This window comes from Dermacentor andersoni, chromosome 8 (assembly GCF_023375885.2).
Source record: "Dermacentor andersoni chromosome 8, qqDerAnde1_hic_scaffold, whole genome shotgun sequence".
NCBI lineage: Eukaryota > Metazoa > Arthropoda > Arachnida > Ixodida > Ixodidae > Dermacentor > Dermacentor andersoni.
Window position 1 is genome coordinate 137,629,240 of NC_092821.1, and position 19,742 is coordinate 137,648,981.

Here is a 19,742-nt window from a genome sequence, read left to right on the forward strand (position 1 = left end):
CAGGCCAAGTTTTCAATTTCCACGTCAGAATATTTGTACATTTAAAGCTTTCCAATCCTAATGGTCTTTCACCTGCCCATGCAACGCTCTGGCTAGTTAGGTTAGCATCGGTTCTCTGAACAATGTAGTCCATACGCCATCACGGAATGCAATTCAGCTTGGAACTGTCAGTGGATAAAGTGGTTGCTAATCCATATTCGTATACTAGTTGAAACGGACAGACAGCTGGCCAGAATGTGTTCTAAGACGATGGAAATGGAATTACTGTGATTTATGCAGTTAAAATCCAGCACGCAGTTTGCGATTTAAGTAGAAATTATGATTTTACAGTGGCAAAGAAAGTCTAAAAAAAAACAGTAAGTGGCAAGACCTGGCGGTGCAATCTTGATACTTCGGATGTATTCTACGAGATTACTGTGCGTAAGTAACTATTGCTTCAAAGGAGTCGTTTCAATTTTGACCCGATTTGTTTCCTTTTCACTGGTTCAATATCAAAGTAGTTCGACACGAAAACACGGAGTTGTTGCAGAAATCATTTTAACAATTCGGAAAAAATGAATCGCAGGAACGTCAACTTGATAAAAAAAAAATAATCTGCCTCTCAATAATTTCAGCGTATAATCGCTATCGCGCTCACCTATCACTATCTTGAGCACGCTTCTAGTGAACGATGACATCCTCACATGCAGATCGAAAAGCTGATAAATGTTCCACGGCGCTTTCGACAGCTCTAAAAAAATTTTTAAAAATGGGCACAATGAAAATTGGTTGACAGTCCCTTTCAAAGGTCAACCGCTGCAAAATCAGACTTTGGCTAAATGCGTTACGAGTAGTGTATATACCATTTGCAAGCCGCAGAGCTGGTAATTATTTTTTAACAGCTTTTACCTAACCTAAGCTCAAGATGCATGCACCTGTTGGTTTCCTTAGGACGTTAAGTTCCAACACGCCGCATTCAAGATTCTTTAGCATGCAGAAGGCAGCTGCGCTGAAAAAGCGTAGACTTGGCTATATGAAACTAGACTTCTTACACGGTAAGGGAAGTTGCGATCAGAGCACAGCCAATGCACATGAATAACTGCCACTGCAGAGGAAGTATGCCCGCTTCCGCCAACGCAGGAGTCTGCAGAGACAAGTGAGCGTTCATGTGAGTAGACTATATGCAGTAAGCAGCATAGCGAAAACGCGGTGATTGTACAGCCAGCATAGACCGATTGATAGACTGCTTCCATTTGCATGATCTTCATGCTATGTAAGTAGCATGTGTAGACCATGTGTGAAGACCATGTGTAGAGCTATTATTGACATGTTAAGCTCATACCCAATCTCAGGTTTGTTGGATTATTTGCTCAGATAAGCAACAGCTGGGTTATGTTATGGTACCAGATGATTATCGTCCATATCTTGATGTGGAAAAATGAAAATGGTGTACCACAAGCAAGTCAAGAACATGGGACGAGTTCAGATGTGTGGCCAATATGTAATTACAAAATCTAAGTGCAACGTGAATAAGACAAAAGCAAGAGAAGAGCTCAAATAGCGTCGATCCCTAAGCCATTTTCGATTACAAGCATACCTCAAACACGACGACTGGAAACAAGGTTAGGCTAGTTTCCGTTAGGTGAACGGATGAAGTGGTTATTACATGATTTCGTAAAGGCTGCGGGACACACTAGTGCTAATATTTTCGCAACAGCAATCTTGCCTAACGCGCTGGCTACACACTTCTTCGCATGACGGCGCAACATGTGACTGATGGCCAGAACAGATGCACTAAGTGCACTTCTGTCATCTGCACAAAGGCAGAGGATGATGAAGTGATCGGCTTGAGTGCAATATTGATGTGCACAGCATCGCATAGTTAACAGCGTTGGCGAGATAGTCGAACCTCGTTATGAATGAACAGTGTAGAACAAACTAGTGGATATAACGAAGTAACTGTTATTCCCTTAAAAATTACTAATTAAACTAACTTTACTTATGCCACTTTTCACATAAGCAATTTCAATTTTCACGTAAGCTGGCAATGAAGGTTCTCCAATCATTTCGCTGCACTTAAGAGAAAATTCGCCCGCTGCCGAACAGCCTTGGTGTATGGTCATGCACTCTTATAACGGAATGCAATGCGAATGGCCGAGTGGCATTAGGGCAAAAACTAGCGCCTGGCCACAACTGCGACACACTGACGCACGCGCACTGGTAAGACAGTCTACCAAAAAACATTAGTTTAAGGATTGATTTTAACCCGCCATGCTTGCTTAGTGGCTATGGTGTTGGGCTGCTAAGCATGAGATCGCGGGATCGAATGCCGGCAACGCCGGCTGCATTTCAATGGGCGCAAAATGCGAAAAGACACGTGTACTTAGATTTAGATGCACTATAAATCACCCCAGGTGGCCCAAATCCCCGGAGTCCCCCACTATGGTGTGCCTCATAATCAGAAAGTGGTTTTGGCACGTAAATTTTTGAGGATTGATTTTCCATTTATTTCCTTTAACCCTAAGTCATTCTTTTATGGGAAGCAGGCTTGCCACCTTTCGCATGGCAAAAGAGAACATTACCTCATCTGGTCACTTGCACCAAAGCAATGCCATTCATCACTATTCACTGTAGAAGTTGCTGTGGCAGAGGCAGTGATGTGATTCAACGCAGGCAACAGAAGAACATTACCTCGCAAAAAAAAAAGTGTCGCACATTTTTTTTATGTCCTTGTAAGGCTACTGCATGACACACCATACAATTCGAGCAAAATAAATTGGCAATACATTGGCTACCACCTTTCACAGCTTGCGAAAAACTCAACAACACCCAAGACTCATGCTGACAATTCTCTTGCAACAATTTAGTCCTCTGCTACATGAACACCCGAGAGACAGCTTGTGATTCAGCTAATAATGTGCAGGTTCAGGTAAATCCGGAAACCCAGCAGATGGGTTAGGGCTGTGTGGGGGCAAACCGGCAGCAGGAACCATGAGTTTTTTCGGGCGCAAATCGAGCCACGCACCAATGAAGCCACGCACTATTATCGACGAATGTTAAAACATCGAAAACAAAGTGCTTATACGACCTCTGCTCTTATTCAAGAAGTTCATCGGTAATTTGCGAAGGTGCAAGTGAATTGCTGCAAGCCTTTCATTTCGTGCAAGGCTCGTTTCAATTAGAAGCGTGCGCTCGTACATTGCGAATATTGCGACGAACATTGTTTGAAATCAGAAACTTGCTGCACTACTCCGGCATGCAGTGTGGCAGTGTGGCATTGTAGCAATGACAAAAATATATATTTTAGCTGCATTAGCGAAGACATGTATTAACTCTCGCAGTCAATAGGCAGTGGGATGCCATTATGGCTTGAGCTTCCGTTACCCAGTGGTAAGCGATTGCCACAGCCCTGTGCATATCTTCGGGAAATATTCGCCATGAAAGCCGACGATGTAACTGATATAACAAACTAGTCGCATATCATAACGAATAAACAGCCTTGTTTCTACAAGTAACCTTTTTTTTAATTATGGGGTTTAACGTGCCAAAACCACTTTCCGATTATGAGGCACACCGTAGTCGAGGACTCCTAGCCTGGGGTTCTTTAACGTTCACCTAAATCTAAGTACACGGGTCTACAAGTAATTGACTAGGTCAAAGCCTGACTTATTAACGGACAGTATCACTTTCTGCCTTGCCCTCTTGCGTCCAAAATGGCCCAGTGAATTGCTGCAAAATGAATAGAAGATCTGTGTGTCAACTGTTCACGCTAGAAAAGCGATTCAGTGGAGATGTGCCGATGCTTTTTGTTGTGTGTAAAACGTAAAGGTGACGTACGGAAGCAACGTGGTCCCCCGTACACTGTAATCCAAAAACAATTTTCATATATTGAGTTAGGGGTAAACATGGGTTCGATTAGCATGTATGAATATGTCTTGCCGCATTAATGGAAGCCCAAATTGCTCGTGCAGGATTTTATCCCGAATGGACCGTGTGCTGTCATGGATTTCGGCTGCTTGATTCGGGTAATGAGTGCAGGTGTGTCGTACCAGTGTTTTACACAAGCATGCCACCTCTGAGAGGAGTGCAGATGCTATCAAAATTGCCAAAAGGTGCGTGTCACCTTTGGAAACTCAACTTGGGCAGTGGAAATGAGCAAGACACAGAAAAAAAAACTTAAATTATGTTTCTGGTTCCTTTAATGTCCTGTAAATTTGCACTACTTGAAAAGAGGCCCAATAACAATGTATCAACTAGACCTTGAAAGAATTATTTTCGAACGCATCACTCCACTCATTTGATGATTACATGCTTTTGCTTGCGTTGTAATAAGGTTGAGTATCCTATATAAATTCACTATCAACAAATTTATGAAAGAAGTACCATGCAGGATACCAACTTGCCGATAGTCGTCCGATAACACGCAAAGCCGTGGTTGTAGAAGGCTCAGCAATCTCCTTGCCAGGTTTACAAGAAGCCTTAAAATTGCTGGTGGCAATAAACTTTCTGAAAATTTCCCTGCTTGACTTTTGGCAGACAGTACCTGTAACGGATATAAAGAAACCAGACTATGCATGCGGCCCTGTGTTTGACAGTAAGCACTTCAGCAATTTTAATAATATTCCCATTAAACCATAACCTATGCGCACCTATGTTTCAGGCATTCCTAGTACTGAAGAAAGGCACATGAGGCAGCAGCCATCTGGTTGCTCTGGAAATTTATGACTAGGCTCAAGCACTCACAAAAAATCTACTGAACGTTCTTTCGATAAACATTGTATGATGTACATTCGTGAATAACTGCACTGCGTTCAGTGGTCATGCTTTCAATATTTTTTCATAGGAACGTAATTTTGATCACATACTTCTCTCACACAGCCTAGTATTATTGTATCGCATTTTCCATTGCATTTTGTGAAGAAACAGGTGCTGTAGCTCATTTCAGAGTGCGGATGTGATGTTCAACTAAACAATTGTCACTGTCACTAAAGAAAGTGCACCTGACACCGTAATGCAAAGGGCTCTTTGTGGAGAACATCAGCAAATGGGTTTAGAGGCATCCGACCGATTGCAGTAGAACGGGTATGTAGATTAGGACACTTAAAGCTACCGCTACCCGTTTGCACAGAAAGGCATTCAAAGCTTATCCGTTTCCCCTTCTCTTGCAGAATAGCATGTCAGCGGTCGTACGGACGCCATGAAAAAACCTCCACTTTGAAGTAAGGAGACTCGTTTTCTCTCGCAAGGAACGTATCTCCACGAGTCATATTTAGAGCAGGACACGTAAATACAGCGATCTACAAGTACAAACACCATCCAGATTGGGGGAGAGTACGCTCGTCGAACGATTACAGGTGCAACGTCACCAAATTACCAGCTTAAAATGGTCATTTATTACCATTATCGTCAATGTATTTATGATTAATGCAGGACCAACGCATCTCAGCCATTGCAGCTACGCTTCGCTTGTGCCAGTGACCTTACCTTATGCCTTCCGATTTCCTAGCTTCACCGCACCACCTAATTCACTGCGGTCCCAGACTACACTTCTCTTCACACCCATTCTCTAACTGTAATGAATCGCGGGTTATCCCCCCGACGCATCTTCTGCACTTCATTTACTCTTTATTTTTTACAATACCGTGTTTTACCAGTTACTTGCTGCACTGAGCCGCAATGTGCAGGCACTAGGCAGCGCACCTTGAAATCCGGGCACAATCAAGTGCTGTCCTCTCACTACATATGCCACGCCATTCAATCTTTACACTGTTTTCTGCACTTTTGTGACAGAGGAAGAAATTACGAAAAGTACTGCGCAAGCCCTGCTTCGCAGGAGGTGCGATGCTTTTCTCGAACTTAATATACCCATGTTAGTGTACATCATGGACTGCGAGCATTTCTGTATCCATCCTGGAGCTGTCGCTCTCTTTGTCCTTGCCTACTTCTTTCTACAGGGTCCTGCTGCACTTTCTCGCAAAGAAATCAATAGAGCACTAACTCCACAACTTAGTTCAACTGGAGTAGTCTGATAAACCTAGTCTCAACGCCACAGATACCGTTCACAATGCATACCACCGCCAGTGCAGCAGTAATTTGTTTCCTTGTCGTATTAATTTGAACGTGGCTATTAATAAGCAAGGTTTCTTTCAATGACCGCCTGCTGGCACCCTATTATCGTCAAAACAAACACACAGAAAGGTTCGCTTACATTTGCACAGTGCGTGGCATCCTCATAACTTTTTCAAAGTGATACTGCTTGTGGCTAGGGTTTCGTGAATTTTCATGTGTACGAGCAAAAATTATCATCATCAGCAATGGCTATTGCCACTGCTCGCACATTCGTCTTCCACGGGTGGCTTCGTCGCCGCTCATGCCAACGTTCCCATACTGGCCTTCGCGCTTGTTTGACTGCTCGCAACTTTGTCTTCTTCCCCAACCGACTCCGATGGTGCTCATAATGCCAGTGTTGCCATACTTCCTCTCCTCTGCGATTTCATTGGCCCACTGCCAGTCGGTGCAGTGATTTCGGTCTCATTCTTTTCCTCAATATATTGATCGCGCCTTTGTCATAACCATCTTCTACAACTGGCTTCGATGCCACTCATCATGCTTGCATTCTCATACTGCCCCTCGATCCAGAAATGTGCTGACGGCATTGGCCCAATGCCAGTTAGTGCCGTTGCGGTGATTTTCACCTGAAGTGTTTTGACTTAGTATATCAGGAAAGGAAAACACGAATGCATGCAACGAATCTGTAACGAATGCATAATGTGAATGGACGTGAATGTATAAAAATAAATGTGTGCGCGTACTTTGACACGATGACCACCGATACAGACGTGTTGTACCTTTGTTCGAAGTACTGCACCACCTCTTTGTCGGGTGCTACAGAGCTTCGCTGGTGGCTCATTTTTTTCTCCTTCGGCACTGCCGTGTAGGTCACTCACTGGCGGAGCGCTTCATGCTTTCACTGTCACGCCTCGTGCCACCGTCGTGATGCTCGTGCAACCCCTTCAGCAATGAAATGGCGAGGGCCTGGTTCTGGATAATTGTACTCCCCCTGGGTGACAATGATTGTGGTATCTGGGAAATGTTGGCGAGGAGTGGCCGGGAGCACGGGATCTCGTGCTAAATTACCTGCGTTTTTCTGACCAGACAAGTTCCAGGTACGTGGTCTTCCCACGTAGGTGTCGCAGCCGTATTTGGTAGCCTCCAGAAATGCTGCGTAGTATGAAGGCTGTTCCACATTCAGACAGTTTTTGATGCTTGCTTCGACTGAGTCAGATTTTCCAGATCAGCAGGTTAAAGTAAACTCCATTGCCCTTCAGGTTGTGGTCAACCTTGTATACCTCGTTCATGTCAGAAATTACAGGAAGAGCGCGAACCCATCTTGAATATACGCCAGTAAGCGTATTATTTATCAACCCTGTAAACATTCCATGCCTGCTCCAAAGCAAGTGGGCCCACAATATGTCTCAACAGGTCACGAGGCTTCTTTCAAGCGTCCGAACTCTTGAGTCTCGTGCCAGACTTGTCTTGTACTTCGGAGGCAAAATGTGACATTCTCTAACCTCGCGTCCTAAGGCTGTCAAAACAGTACCCTTTTATTGGCATGAATATTTCCGGTGAAAGGACGTGAAGGGTTGCAGGCTTTAGCGCTCAGAACAGAAAATGTTTTCAATGTCACTCCTTAATTGTTGTTTGAGTTCGTAGCAGTCAGAGACTTGAAAATAGGCAAGTCAAAAGCGGTTCGACTCAAATGGCATCGTTACTGATCTTCCAGAGACAATTAGCCCCTGCAATAGCGCTCGTGGTAATATAGTGTTGTGCAGGACAAGAAACCTGCATATAGGGTGAGGTCAGTACTTTACGACGCTCCACTCATGGCCTACTCACCTTCTGCTGGCAGGAGGGAGGCTCTGAAGAATGGAACCATCGCTGACGAGGACGTAACGGCACCGCACGTGAACGATTCTCACAGAATTTTGGAAGTGGTCCTCCGCTGCTGTGCAAATGAAACTACAACATTCAAGTAGCTGCACACAGCTTTCAACAAATGTTGAGAGAGCAGTTTGGCACTGGTTGTCATTTTGAAAATGGGTGTCCTAACAGATGGTGTCTACAGCACTGTGGTATCAAAATGTGGTTGTTTTTCAAGACTATGAATATAGCAGTACTTACTTGAAAGTTGGCTCAACGCAAGAGTGGAATCAGGTTTCCCTCGTATGCAACAAACATTATGCCAATCGGTCTGTGGTGAGCTAGAAAGGCGGGATACTGGGGAAACGTATTTGGGCGGTCCTGACTGACCCCAACATCCAGAAAAGGGCTGACCTGCCTGACCACGGCATCCAGAAGGGGGCAGAAAGTTAGAAAACCCTACCAGCCTCATCGGACACGGATTGTATAAGCGACATCATATCCTGGAAATGTTGGCGAGGAGTGGCCGGGACCATAGGTTTGAGCTCGCGATAAGTTATGGTCCATCCTATCGGATGGACCAGAATCTGTTATGGCTATCAGGGCGCTGATGATACCCAATCTCAGTTTTGTTGCATTATTTCATTGTATTTATTGTGTTTTGTAACATGTTCTGTCATCATCGCCTAGTTTGTCTAATGTCTATTCCAAACAGCTGTTGAAAATATTTTATGTTTGCGGTATAATTTGGTCATTATGCCAGTTCCAAGCACCAATATAGTGGACCAAAAAGAAAAGCAGCATGCCGTCAAAAACGACAGCTAGGTTATGTTACGGAGGGGATGACTGATCCGTACGTTAAGGAACAATGGTGTAGCACAAGGCAAGAGCGCGAAGAAGACAAACACAGGAACAGAGTTGAAATAGCTTCGATTCATAAGGCACTTGACAAGTTAACCTAGTTAGGCTGGGACGCACTAGTGGTAAGCTACTCACAACAGCAATCTTGACTATCACGCTGGCCACACCCTTCTTCACATGACAGCGCAACACGCGATTGACAACTTACTTATTTTATGTCACTTTTCAATCAAGCAATAGTTTTGTAAAAATCTCTTTTCTAAGCTTGTAATGGGCTGTCTCCATTTCCCACCGATTATGGCAGAATTCTGGGCACACGATGGTGCACCAGTTCAACATATCCGTAAGCATTCTGTAACGAAAACTGGCAAAAGCGGTCCAGCTGCCAAATAGCCGGCCAAGCCCGCAATCTGCAGCTACTGCTTCAATGCCACTAAATCTTGCACTATCGCGGCCTGAGTTTTATGTAGCACATGGCGTGTTGCAACTTGGTGTATGCTCGTGCACTGTTATACCAGTGTGTAACACTAACGACAGAGCCACACTTGGGCGAAGCGCAGCACCTGGCCACAATTGCCATGAAGCGACAGCGTTAAAGACTCCGTGTCGCTCCGGCGTCACTGGAGCGTCGCTTTTGCAAAAAGAATTTCGAACCACGCATACCCAACCACACAGGCTCTCAGTATGGCGTAAGGAAGTTACTGAGCTGATTGAGTTTCTCAATGTAAAATACGTGTAAATATCGTAAACTATGACTTACGCACAACCTATAGACATGATGCATAGACCAGATACGGCGTCCGCAGAGCACTAGGGGATACAATAGGTACGAGATGCTCCGGGGTATGTGGAAAGTGTAATGGTTCCAGGACTTAGTTTTGTAAATGCGGTTGTTTGCTTGAAATCAAGGGTACAATCAAGACTCCAGAAGAGTAGGCATTTGGGCTGGTTGGTCCACGATTACAAGCAGTAAACAGCGTCAAACACACACCACAGTGCTGTGGTCCGTGTCCCTCTCCTCGTACTGTTGTTTAGTGCTGAAAGGTCAGTGGGACGCCTCGCATTGGGCACTCACGGGAAGGCTACAAATGAAGTTGTGCAGGGTGATATGGGCTGGACAAGCTTTTAAGTGAGCGAATTGACTATGAAGAACGATTGAAGAATATGGAAAAAAGTAAACGGGCCGGGAGACTAGGTACTTGTACAGGAAAAACTGATTCACAGTGGAGGAAAGGAACTAGGAACCTTACCAGCAAGTATGCAGCCTGTAGGGTGGGTAACACAGCAACAAAGAACATCTCATGGGTGCTGGCAATGGAAGAGAAACCTTCCATAAGTAACGAAATCAGGAAAGAAACTGATACCTCAAAGGGCAGCTCATTACTTCTTGAAGCGAGATCAGGATGCCTTAGAACATGCACTTATAAAGCGAGATATAAGGAAGAAGTACGTGCTTGCTGCAGTAAAAGTAGGGAAACGATGGAGCACATTGTATTAGAATGTGAAGATATAAGGAAGAAGTACGTGCTTGCTGCAGTAAAAGTAGGGAAACGATGGAGCACATTGTATTAGAATGTGAAGATATTTGGCAAGCGGTTGATTTGGAATTCAATCACTGGCCTCTTTGAAGCCCTTGGATTTAGTGAGAGCAAGGGGAAAGTAAACATGTCAACAAAAGAGATTATTAAGAGGCGATTGGAAGATTCGTGCAAGTAGGCAAACGACAAACAACGGAGGCGTACAAAAACAGAAACGTTGTGGGAATTAATCATGTTTTTTTTCCTGTTTTTACTATAGGTTGGGCATTAGGCAATAAAGTAAGAGCTTGGTGGTGAACCCCACCACCCCATTCAAAAGGGGATGCTCATAACATCCATCGATACATGCATCCATACATTCATCCATCCATCCATCTATCGCGGCCCATGCAAGAGGTCACGTTTCTACCAGAAAGCACACCTTCGTGCATAGCGTTTGCTACCTTTGTTTTCAGGTAAACATTACGGTTACGTACGCTGGAGTAAGCTTGGCACCTTTTGCATGGACAAAGAGAACATTCCCAAGAAATGCGCGAAATGCTTTTTATTCTTGTAAATCCTATTGTACGAGACGCCATAACACTGAAGCAAAATAAATTGGCAATACATAGAAGAACAACTTTCAGAGCTTGAGAAGAATACAACAACACCCAATACTCGTGCTGACAACGAACTACACGATGCTGCCTGAACACCGAAAAGACCGCTTGCGATTCAACTGATCCGTTTTTTTCTGGCTGAAGTACGGCCACGTACCGATGACACGCCACCATTACCGACAAAACACAGAAAACAACGTACGACATACGACCTCTGCTCTCGTGCTCTCGGCATTTAAGAAGTTCAGCCGGTGATTTGCGAACGTGCAGGTGATGCGCTGCAAGCCTTTGATTTCATGCACCACTCTTTGCCCAAGTGTAGCGTGAATAATTTTTTTACATGTTGGTTTGTTGTGTGCTACAATGTGCGGGCATCATAGCTGTTCACGCTCTAAAAGGAGGTCAATGCAATTCGTTTTTGAGCGTGAACAGCTATGATGCCCCCATATTGTAGCACACACCAAACCAATATGTAAAAAAATTATTCACGCATGAAATGAGAGGCTTGAAGCACATCACCTGCACGTTCGCAAATCACCGGCTTTTGAATGCCGTGAGCAGGAGAACAGAGGTCGTATGTCGTAGTACTTTGTTTTCTGTATTTTGTCGGTAATGGTAGCGTGGCTTCATTCAGGGTGTCTACCAAGTTTACATTTCCAAATTCCCTGAGTTTTCCAGGTTTTCCCCAAGTGCCATTGCGAAATTCCCTGAGTGATGCAGAACTACCGTATTTACTCGCATAATGATCGCACTTTTTTGTCAGAAAAATTGACGCAAATTCAGGGGTGCGATCATTACGCGGGTTAAATTTCCCGCGAGAAAAAAAAAATTTTTTTTCGTCCCGCGTTTGCTGCGGGATGCGGGTGCGGGGCACCAAAACAAAAATGGCGGCCGGCGGAGCAAGCCGAACGCGATCTTTTTTTTTTTTTCTCGTGAGTACATTACGTGCATTGAAACAGTTTCTTCCGTATCAGTGATGAATAATATCGTTAATATCGGCAAGTTTGCGGCAATAACGTAGCCATGTCCACTTTGAGGGGACAGAAACAGAGATGGGCATGCTTAGCTGCCAGTGACATAGAAACACATGGTCGGCGTGCTGCGGAAACTGCGGCATCTGTCTTCACTACTATCCTAACACGGCACGTTTCCGCTAAGGGTAGGCGAATATCTTAGCTGTGTTAAAAGCGTCGGCGTAAGAATAGGGTACACTTTTAACGTATCAGTGTAAACGTGGCTACTATCATTGCCGCGCGCGATTTGTTGCGTGCTCACGAGTGCAGATGAAAAGAATCGAGAGGCGCCTTTTTTGTTTTTGTTGACCACAACCATTATAAAGCCTACCCATAATAAAGGCAAGTTTGGTTGTACGTTTTTTTGCCATGGAAGTGCGGAAAGTGATGAAAGTAATGAAATGACGCATCTACTTAAGAATGTTTGGTGCGTGCAGACGAGTCGTTCGCGTAGCATTCGACAGATGGTAAGCACGATCATTATTAGCTAAACTTTGCACACGACATATCGCTGCGGCAAGTTCAGGGTGCGATCATTACACGGGAAATAAAAAAAATCGAATTTTGACGACAAAATTCAGGGGTGCGATCATTACGCGAGTGCGATCATTATGCGAGTAAATACGGTATGTTTTATGCCAAGACGGGCTGGAACCATATCGCCCGATGCTGTCACTCTTTAATAAGCACATGAAAATTTTCTTATTAAAAAGAACCAACTTAATCCAATTTGAATACTAAGGAGTAGTGTTTATGTTATTCAAGAAAGAAATAGAAGGGAGGGGTTAGTAAAATGCACAGCAAATAAAATGTCTTCGAAAGAAATTGCAAATCGAGTCAGACATTCTCAAATATGTACAAATAGAAAGGAGATGCATACAGAAGCAAATATATTTTAATTTGAGCTATCTATACCAACTGATAGCAAGCTCAGTGGTATGAGGCCCGAATTTGGTCACAGTTGAGAGCATCTCTCAACAGCTCGTAAGTCAACCTCAACTGTGCTGACATACTCTCAGCCCGCGCACGACGCCTCAGTGTTGCGTTTCACTGCTTTAAAGAGTTTATTTTGATTTTTATGAGGGACACCTGCATCTCGGCTTCAGCCAAGAGTTTTTTGAGCTCTAGCTCCTTCAAAGAAGCGCTCGCATACTTTCATTCCCTGTTCGTTCCTCAATGCGTTGGTCCTTTCTGTTCTCGTGCTCCTTTTGTCGCACGCTCGCACTACGGACCATTTGAAGCATACTCTTGGTCAGTTTACAGTCAACGTCCAATTTTTCGGACCCCCTAGGGGCCGCGAAAACTCAAATCGACACAGGCACGTCTGGAAAAGCTCTTAATGCCTGTTAGGCATAGCGGTGCTCCTACTGTGAAAGGAGAGGGCGGGTGCACGCGTGTAAAATTAAGGAATGCATACTGCGTCCCGTGACAATTGCCCCTTCCTACGCTTGTTAAGCTTCACTGCAATACTTTTGCTAGTGCTTTACCGCGTCACACATCTGTACTGACTTTCTCAAGAACCAGCATTATGGAATGCGCCGTGCTTTCCGAGCTTCTAAGCCAAAATTATTGCAGTCGTCGCTACGGCTGCCAGCGGATCTGCATGAGATAGCGCCGGTTCGAGGAGGCGAGGTAATCAAAATGGCAGCAGTGGTGGCTTTGATTATTGCCGTTACGGACCTGCGGTCATGCAGATCGTCCGGAAAGTTGGACGGCAAAGAGTTCTTGCGTCTGAAATTTCAGACGTTCTGATACATTGACTCTATGGGGTACGTGGTGGTGCCGCAAAGCCGTCCAAATTATTGGGCATCCGGAAATTCGGTCGTTGACTGTACACTGGCAACTCCTCCAGCCGACGACAGGGCGTCAAAGACGATTCGTTACGATTCCTGTCTGTTACTCGAGCCAGTATTACTGCGACTTTCGACCTTTTCAACAAAATTATTTTCAGACTACTAAATATCCCTGAGAATTCCCGGTTTTCCCGGTTGGTAGGCACCCTGTTGATTGCTACATGGCCGTACTACAGCCCGAAAAAACCGGATTCGCACTCGTGGTGCCTACTGCTGGTTCATGCTGCTACTTGGTGACTTGCTTTATCATGCAGAGGCAAATACCCTTCACTGCATGTCACCGTGCGTTAAGATTGAATACCAGCCAACCAAAAATAGCTATTTCTTCAATCTTCAAAGCTTAGCTAAGTGTATTTGAAGATAAGATAAGCACTTAATCTTCAAATACACTTAGCTATTTTTGGTTGGCCGGTATTCAATCTTAACGCACATTGACATGCAGTGAAGGTTATTCGCTCCTGCATGATAAAGCAAGTCACTGAGTCATCATCATCATCATCATCAGCCTAGTTACGCCCACTGCAGGGCAAAGGCCTCTCCTATACTTTAAAAACCCCGGTGAACTGATTCACTGAGTAGCAGCCCATTATATACCCCAATTTCTCGCAATCCCGCCTTTTAGGTGACATAACAAAACAACATGATCGTATGGTGCCGCCGATTAAGGCACAATTTTAGGAATGGCGATGGTGCATGAATTCTACTGGGGAGGTATTCTGCAAGAGTTCACATATAGTGGACATGTCCCTTTCGTCTCTTGAAGTGCAGATTGGCTGCGGCACCTGGTCGCTGCGGACGCAAAGCCGAGCCCAGCGAATCACAACTTCTTGCAGAATACCTTCTAAGGTGCGGCAGTTCAACATTTCCGCAAGTTTTGTACGCCCAAGCAATGCGAAAAAGCATAAACATCTACATACAAACATCGCTTGGATTGCCACGGACAAATAAGTCTTGCTGCAATAATACAAGCATAAATTGCTCTTGTAGAATTCTGTCACCAAGGGACCGTGTGCTCTCATGGAATTCAGCTAGTGAGGGTTCTGCCTGTGCGTACGCTGCTTGATGCGGGTAATGAGGAGTGCAGGAGTGTTGCACCGATGCTCTACACACTAATGCAACTTCTGAAGGGAATTCAGATGCTATTCAAATTACCAAAAGTTATCAATATGGGTGTCAGCTTTGAAAACTGAAGTATAAATGAGCAAGACATGGAAAAAATATGATATTTTTGGCTACTTTAATATTGTGTTCTTTTAAAATGCGTCAACGGTAAAGAATTTATAGAAGCATAACCAGTCGAGATAAGTACCATGCAGGATGTCACCTTGCCGATAGTCATCCGATGACAGGCAGATAGATCCATGGCTGTATCTGCTAAGCCTTAAAATTGCTGGGAGCAATGAACTTTGTGCAAATTTCCCTGCTTGACTTTGTGAAGATGGTACCTGTAACGGATATATAAAAACCATGGGTTTTGAGAAATAATCTGGTAAACCTACAGCTGACACGAAGGCACTTGAAAAAACCCGAGTTAGGTTGCAGTCAGCTTGCAATGTCAAAATGGAATGCTGTCCCGAACTATGCATACGGCCCTGTTTTTTACTGTAAAGCATCATGTTTCGAGAAACTTTTTACAACTTCAGCGCTTTTAATAAATATCTTGTTAAACCATAACCCTATGCGCACACCCCTCTACGCAGACTACACCCTATTGCAAGGAAGCGAGGAAAGTAGCAGGTGGAAGAGGGGGAAATGGCAAGCGCTTTGTGAAGGCCACCAGCGAAGGGGCTTAGAGACACCCGACCCTCGTCTTCCCTATTTAGAGCAGGACACGTAAATACATCGACCTGTCAAAATATTATGGGGACTAGGCAAGAACACTCTCCTTGAACGATTCCTGGTGCATAGTTATGCCTAACGCCGAACCAATGCATCTCTCAGCCATGTCGGCCACCCTTGGCTTGGGCCATCTGACCTCGCCTTACGCTTTCTAAGCTTCTCCGCACTGCCTAGCTCAATGCCGTCCTAACTATAGTACGCAACTGGATATCCCACCAACGCATCTTCTGGCTGACATCATTTACTTTTAACTAATTACCTTCTGCACTTTCTAATTTGCAGGATTCAATAGTAAATAGAAAAGCCGAATGCTCCTCGAGATGTTCACGCACGCCGTGTCGTCTCATGTCGATAGAAGGGCCATGGTTGGTAGATGACAGAACTAATGTTCAGGCCTTGTAGCCCTGAGCTGTGTTTACACGAATGCAACAACGGGGCTTCGCCACATCTACAATTTTTTTTTAGCAGTTCCTAGAACCCTTTCTGTTCAGTAGTAAAAGGGGGACGTGCTGATATATGTTGATCCGTGCCGCACTGTCGGCTCAGTGCCTAACTGGCATTAGCTAGAGCGGAGCAAGCAATTATTGACACAGTGAACAAAAAACTCAGTGCCCTTCCACTGCCTGAATAAAGATGCCCAGTGAAGCTGTGTATGTGGGCCCCTTAACGCCTGGTTCACCTCTGCCGCGGGTTGGCCCGGTATTGCACTATCTTCGGGATCAACCCACGTATTCGGGATCGGACCATGTATGGGGAGTGCTTAACGCCTGCTTCACCCCGCTGCGGGTCGGCTCGGTATTGCACTATCCTCGGGATCGGCCCACGTATTTGGGATCGGACGACGTATGGGGAGTGCTTAACGCCTGCTTCACATCTGCCGGGGGCCGGCCCAATGTTGCGCTATCTTCGGGATCGGCCAACGTATTCAGGATCGGACCATGTACGGGGAGTGCTTAACTCCGGCTTCACCTCCGCCGTGGGTTGGCCCGGTATTGCACTACCTTCAGGATTGGCCCATGTATTCAAGATCGGACCAGGAGTGCTTAACTCCTGTTTCCCCGCACTATCTTCGGTATCGGCCCATGTATTCGGGATCGGAGCATGTATGGGGAGCGCTTAACGCCTGCTTTTTCTTCAACTCTGAGGCTTTTGTTTCGAAGAACCCATATGGGTTTCCTTTGTAGCAAACGCTACGAACGTGTGGATGTCTGATTTTTCCTTTATTAATTCTTCGAGATCGCTCCACGTATGGGGAGTACTTAACGCCTGCTTCACCTCTGCCGTGGGTCGGCCAGGTACTTCGCATTTTTCGGGATCGGCCCACGTGCTTAACGCCTGCTTTACCTTCGCCGCAGGTGGGCCCGGCATTGCCCTATCTTTGGGAACAACAACAATGCGAAAATTTCCTATGGGTGGCAGAGGTACGCACGTTCGCTGTAATAGGCATTGATAGCGTTCCCTGCTGACACCACATGAACAGTGTTATGCTGTGGCGCCATCTGCTAACTGAAAATAAAGCCCCGTCTACAACTCAGTAGCACCTCTTTAGTCTTACTGCACGTCATTTCATTTGACCTGTGCATGAGATAGACTAAGTGATTACAGATTTTACCTGTTATTTCTTGCTGTCAAGGCATCTAAGTGGACAGTCTAAGCGGTATTGACACTGCCACATTACTACATAATCATGGTTAGGGTGGCACTTACGGAGGCTCGCGGTAATCACCACAGTAATTCACACTATACGATCTGCATGCACAAAGCCGTAAAGTATAAAGTATTGCCGTAAAGTGCATGCGCAAAGCCGTAAGTATGAAGTATCGCCGTAAAGTATAAACCCCATGCAAGCAATCTTGCATGCGACAGAGAGAAGCGACGCGATGGATATGGCTGTCGCGTTTGCTCGTCGCCTACAACTTGTACGCCATGCAAGCGACGACAAGTTGTACCCCATGCGAGCGACGACTTCATGCAGCAGCGCTGCTATGAGCGACGTCTCCACAGTGTTGCCAGTATGAGGGCACCAATATAGCCGCCGAAACTAGGGCGACGTGTGCTTTTAACTTGATGTATTAAGTTTATGTGCTTTACTGTAAAAAGCAAAATATAAAAATTAATTTGCTCGTTTCATGCGACAATCGGAAGCACTTCAGTTATGTACACCCAGTTCCATCTTCACGCTATTGGCTAGTCGCTCATAGCACTTCCGGGCAACGACCGGCGAAGCCGTCGCTCGTTGCTGTCGCGCACAAAATCGCGCTCATTGGGTTTAGCCTTAATCCGGCCAATAATGAAGTTAGTGATGTAACTACATAATGATACGCAAGGATATTGCCTGTATGCGGCTCATTTTCCACAGTGCTGCATGTTATTTGTGTTACTGGCTACCCCGCTTGGCTTTAAAATCCACACCCATTATTTTCTCCTATTCTTATAGGGTTTACATTACTCTTAGCATGCGCAGTTTGCAATATACTAACCAATAGTGTCATCAATGATGGGGCGATGATTGCAATCCTCGCTGACGTGCAAATGACTGCGCACTTTCGCAGCACGCGACTGACTGGCCCGCTTCCACCGATGTATACAATCCATAAAGGACGGCAACGTCGGTGTTACCGAGAAACGCTGTCTGCACACACAATTCAGCGAACAAAAGGAGAACATTGTCATCCACCAAAATGTAGCACCAAGCTGTAAGTAATTTACAATGCTTATAAGAAAGAATGCAGCAGAGTTTCACAGCATGAGCAGCACTGCGAAATCTGGTGCTAGTTGCCTCGGTTAAGCTTAAAAAGTCTGCTCAAGGAACACTGAAACAATGAGCATTGCGGGTTATTTTCGTAAACATTGTATTTATTTGCGATTTCGTCATGTCGCCAAAAACGAACATGATGAAACGCAGAAAAACACAAGGACTGCTTGTAATTAAGCGATCCAAACGTGCCATTAAAATTTTCTAAATATTTGAGAAGCGTACAGTGAATGGAGCAGAAAATGCAAGGTAGGTGGGGGCAAAAGGTTTTCATGTCAGAGAACACTACTTCGTGTTGTTCAAGAGCCACAAAAAGGTGACTGAAACTGCAACTCAGCGCAAAGTTGAGGAGCATGAAATTCCATGCTGTCATCGCTTGAAGTAAATTATCGAGATGCCGGTCTCCATTTTAAAACGAAAACTACAACAAAAAGTGTGCAGCAAACAGATATCAGAAGTTCTTTTCTGTTTAGATGTGTTTCCTTTACATAAGAAATGAGAAGTACCACCAGTGGCAACAAGCATTATTTCGTTTTTTTTTTATAACTGCCCGGTTAATTCAATCGAGGCTGAGCACGAATGGCATGTGGGCAATTTTAATTTATATGGCAGGAAGATCAATTATTAGTGCAGAAACGTCTAAGTAAAATTCAATGAAACCTCGACATCCTAGAGCAACACCTAGAACGTTATGCTGAGGTCATTTTAACGTATCTTCAAATGACCACGCCATTTTTGTGCACCGAAATGATCCGGAAATGTGAAGCCATGCGCACTAGTCAGTCTCGTGATGTTATGCACAGCTAACACCGAAACGTCTGACCAAGCTTTTCAGCTTGCATTTCTTCTTGTCTGCCAAGACTGACGTTATTGTAGTAACGATTTAAGATTATCACGTATCCAGTGCAACGCAAGGAAAGCGAATCAATGCACGCTGCTTTTGCTGCTTGCATTCTCACCAATGCCAACACGAAAAAAATGTTCACATCCGCGCTTTTTCGACAGAACACACTGAGCTAGCTGAAGCTTATATTCAAACAAAACTTCGTAAACTTGTCGCTACTTTACCTCGTAGACATCCAAAGCCGCACAGTGGCTTCCTGCAAAGACAAGAGAAGTATGTTAGATGGCATGGAGTACAGGCAATAAGAATTTCGGCATATCACAGCAGGTAGCTAAGCCAGTGCAACATCCTATCAGATTGGCGAAGATCAAGCCCAGGAAAGTTCAGGACAAGGTGCGGCCTGCCTCCCAAAGAATCCTTTCTTCTTTCTTAGCGCGTCACTGCCGATCAAAACAAGCAGCTTGGTGGGGCAATATTCATAGCTGTCGGGGAACCATTTGACGTACCGTATTTACTCGCATAATGATCGCACTTCTTTGTC

General features: G+C 44.9%; 1 protein-coding gene and 1 long non-coding RNA gene across 47 annotated transcripts in view; one reads left to right on the forward strand and one right to left on the reverse strand.

The window, feature by feature from the left end:
• LOC126525796 (uncharacterized) overlaps nucleotides 1-19,742 on the reverse strand; it is a 129,296-nt gene that overhangs the window by 40,785 nt on the left and 68,769 nt on the right. For 36 of the 46 annotated variants that reach the window (XM_072289969.1, XM_072289959.1, XM_072289940.1 and 33 more), the window contains 5 exons: nucleotides 19,426-19,457; nucleotides 18,083-18,234; nucleotides 7,876-7,984; nucleotides 4,363-4,522; nucleotides 1,032-1,123 (listed from right to left, as the gene is read on the reverse strand). The gene's annotated coding sequence lies outside the window, so the exon portion shown is untranslated. Of the gene's footprint in view, nucleotides 1-1,031; nucleotides 1,124-4,362; nucleotides 4,523-7,875; nucleotides 7,985-15,138; nucleotides 15,209-18,082; nucleotides 18,235-19,425; nucleotides 19,458-19,742 lie in introns of those variants that run through there. The other 10 variants (XM_072289947.1, XM_072289945.1, XM_072289943.1 and 7 more) reach the window with 7 other exon arrangements.
• The window catches only part of LOC129383364 (uncharacterized), a 35,882-nt gene continuing 34,350 nt past the window's right edge, over nucleotides 18,211-19,742 (forward strand). The window contains exon 1 of the long non-coding RNA XR_008611273.1: nucleotides 18,211-18,298. This is a non-coding gene — a long non-coding RNA (uncharacterized lncRNA). The remainder of the gene's footprint in view (nucleotides 18,299-19,742) is intronic.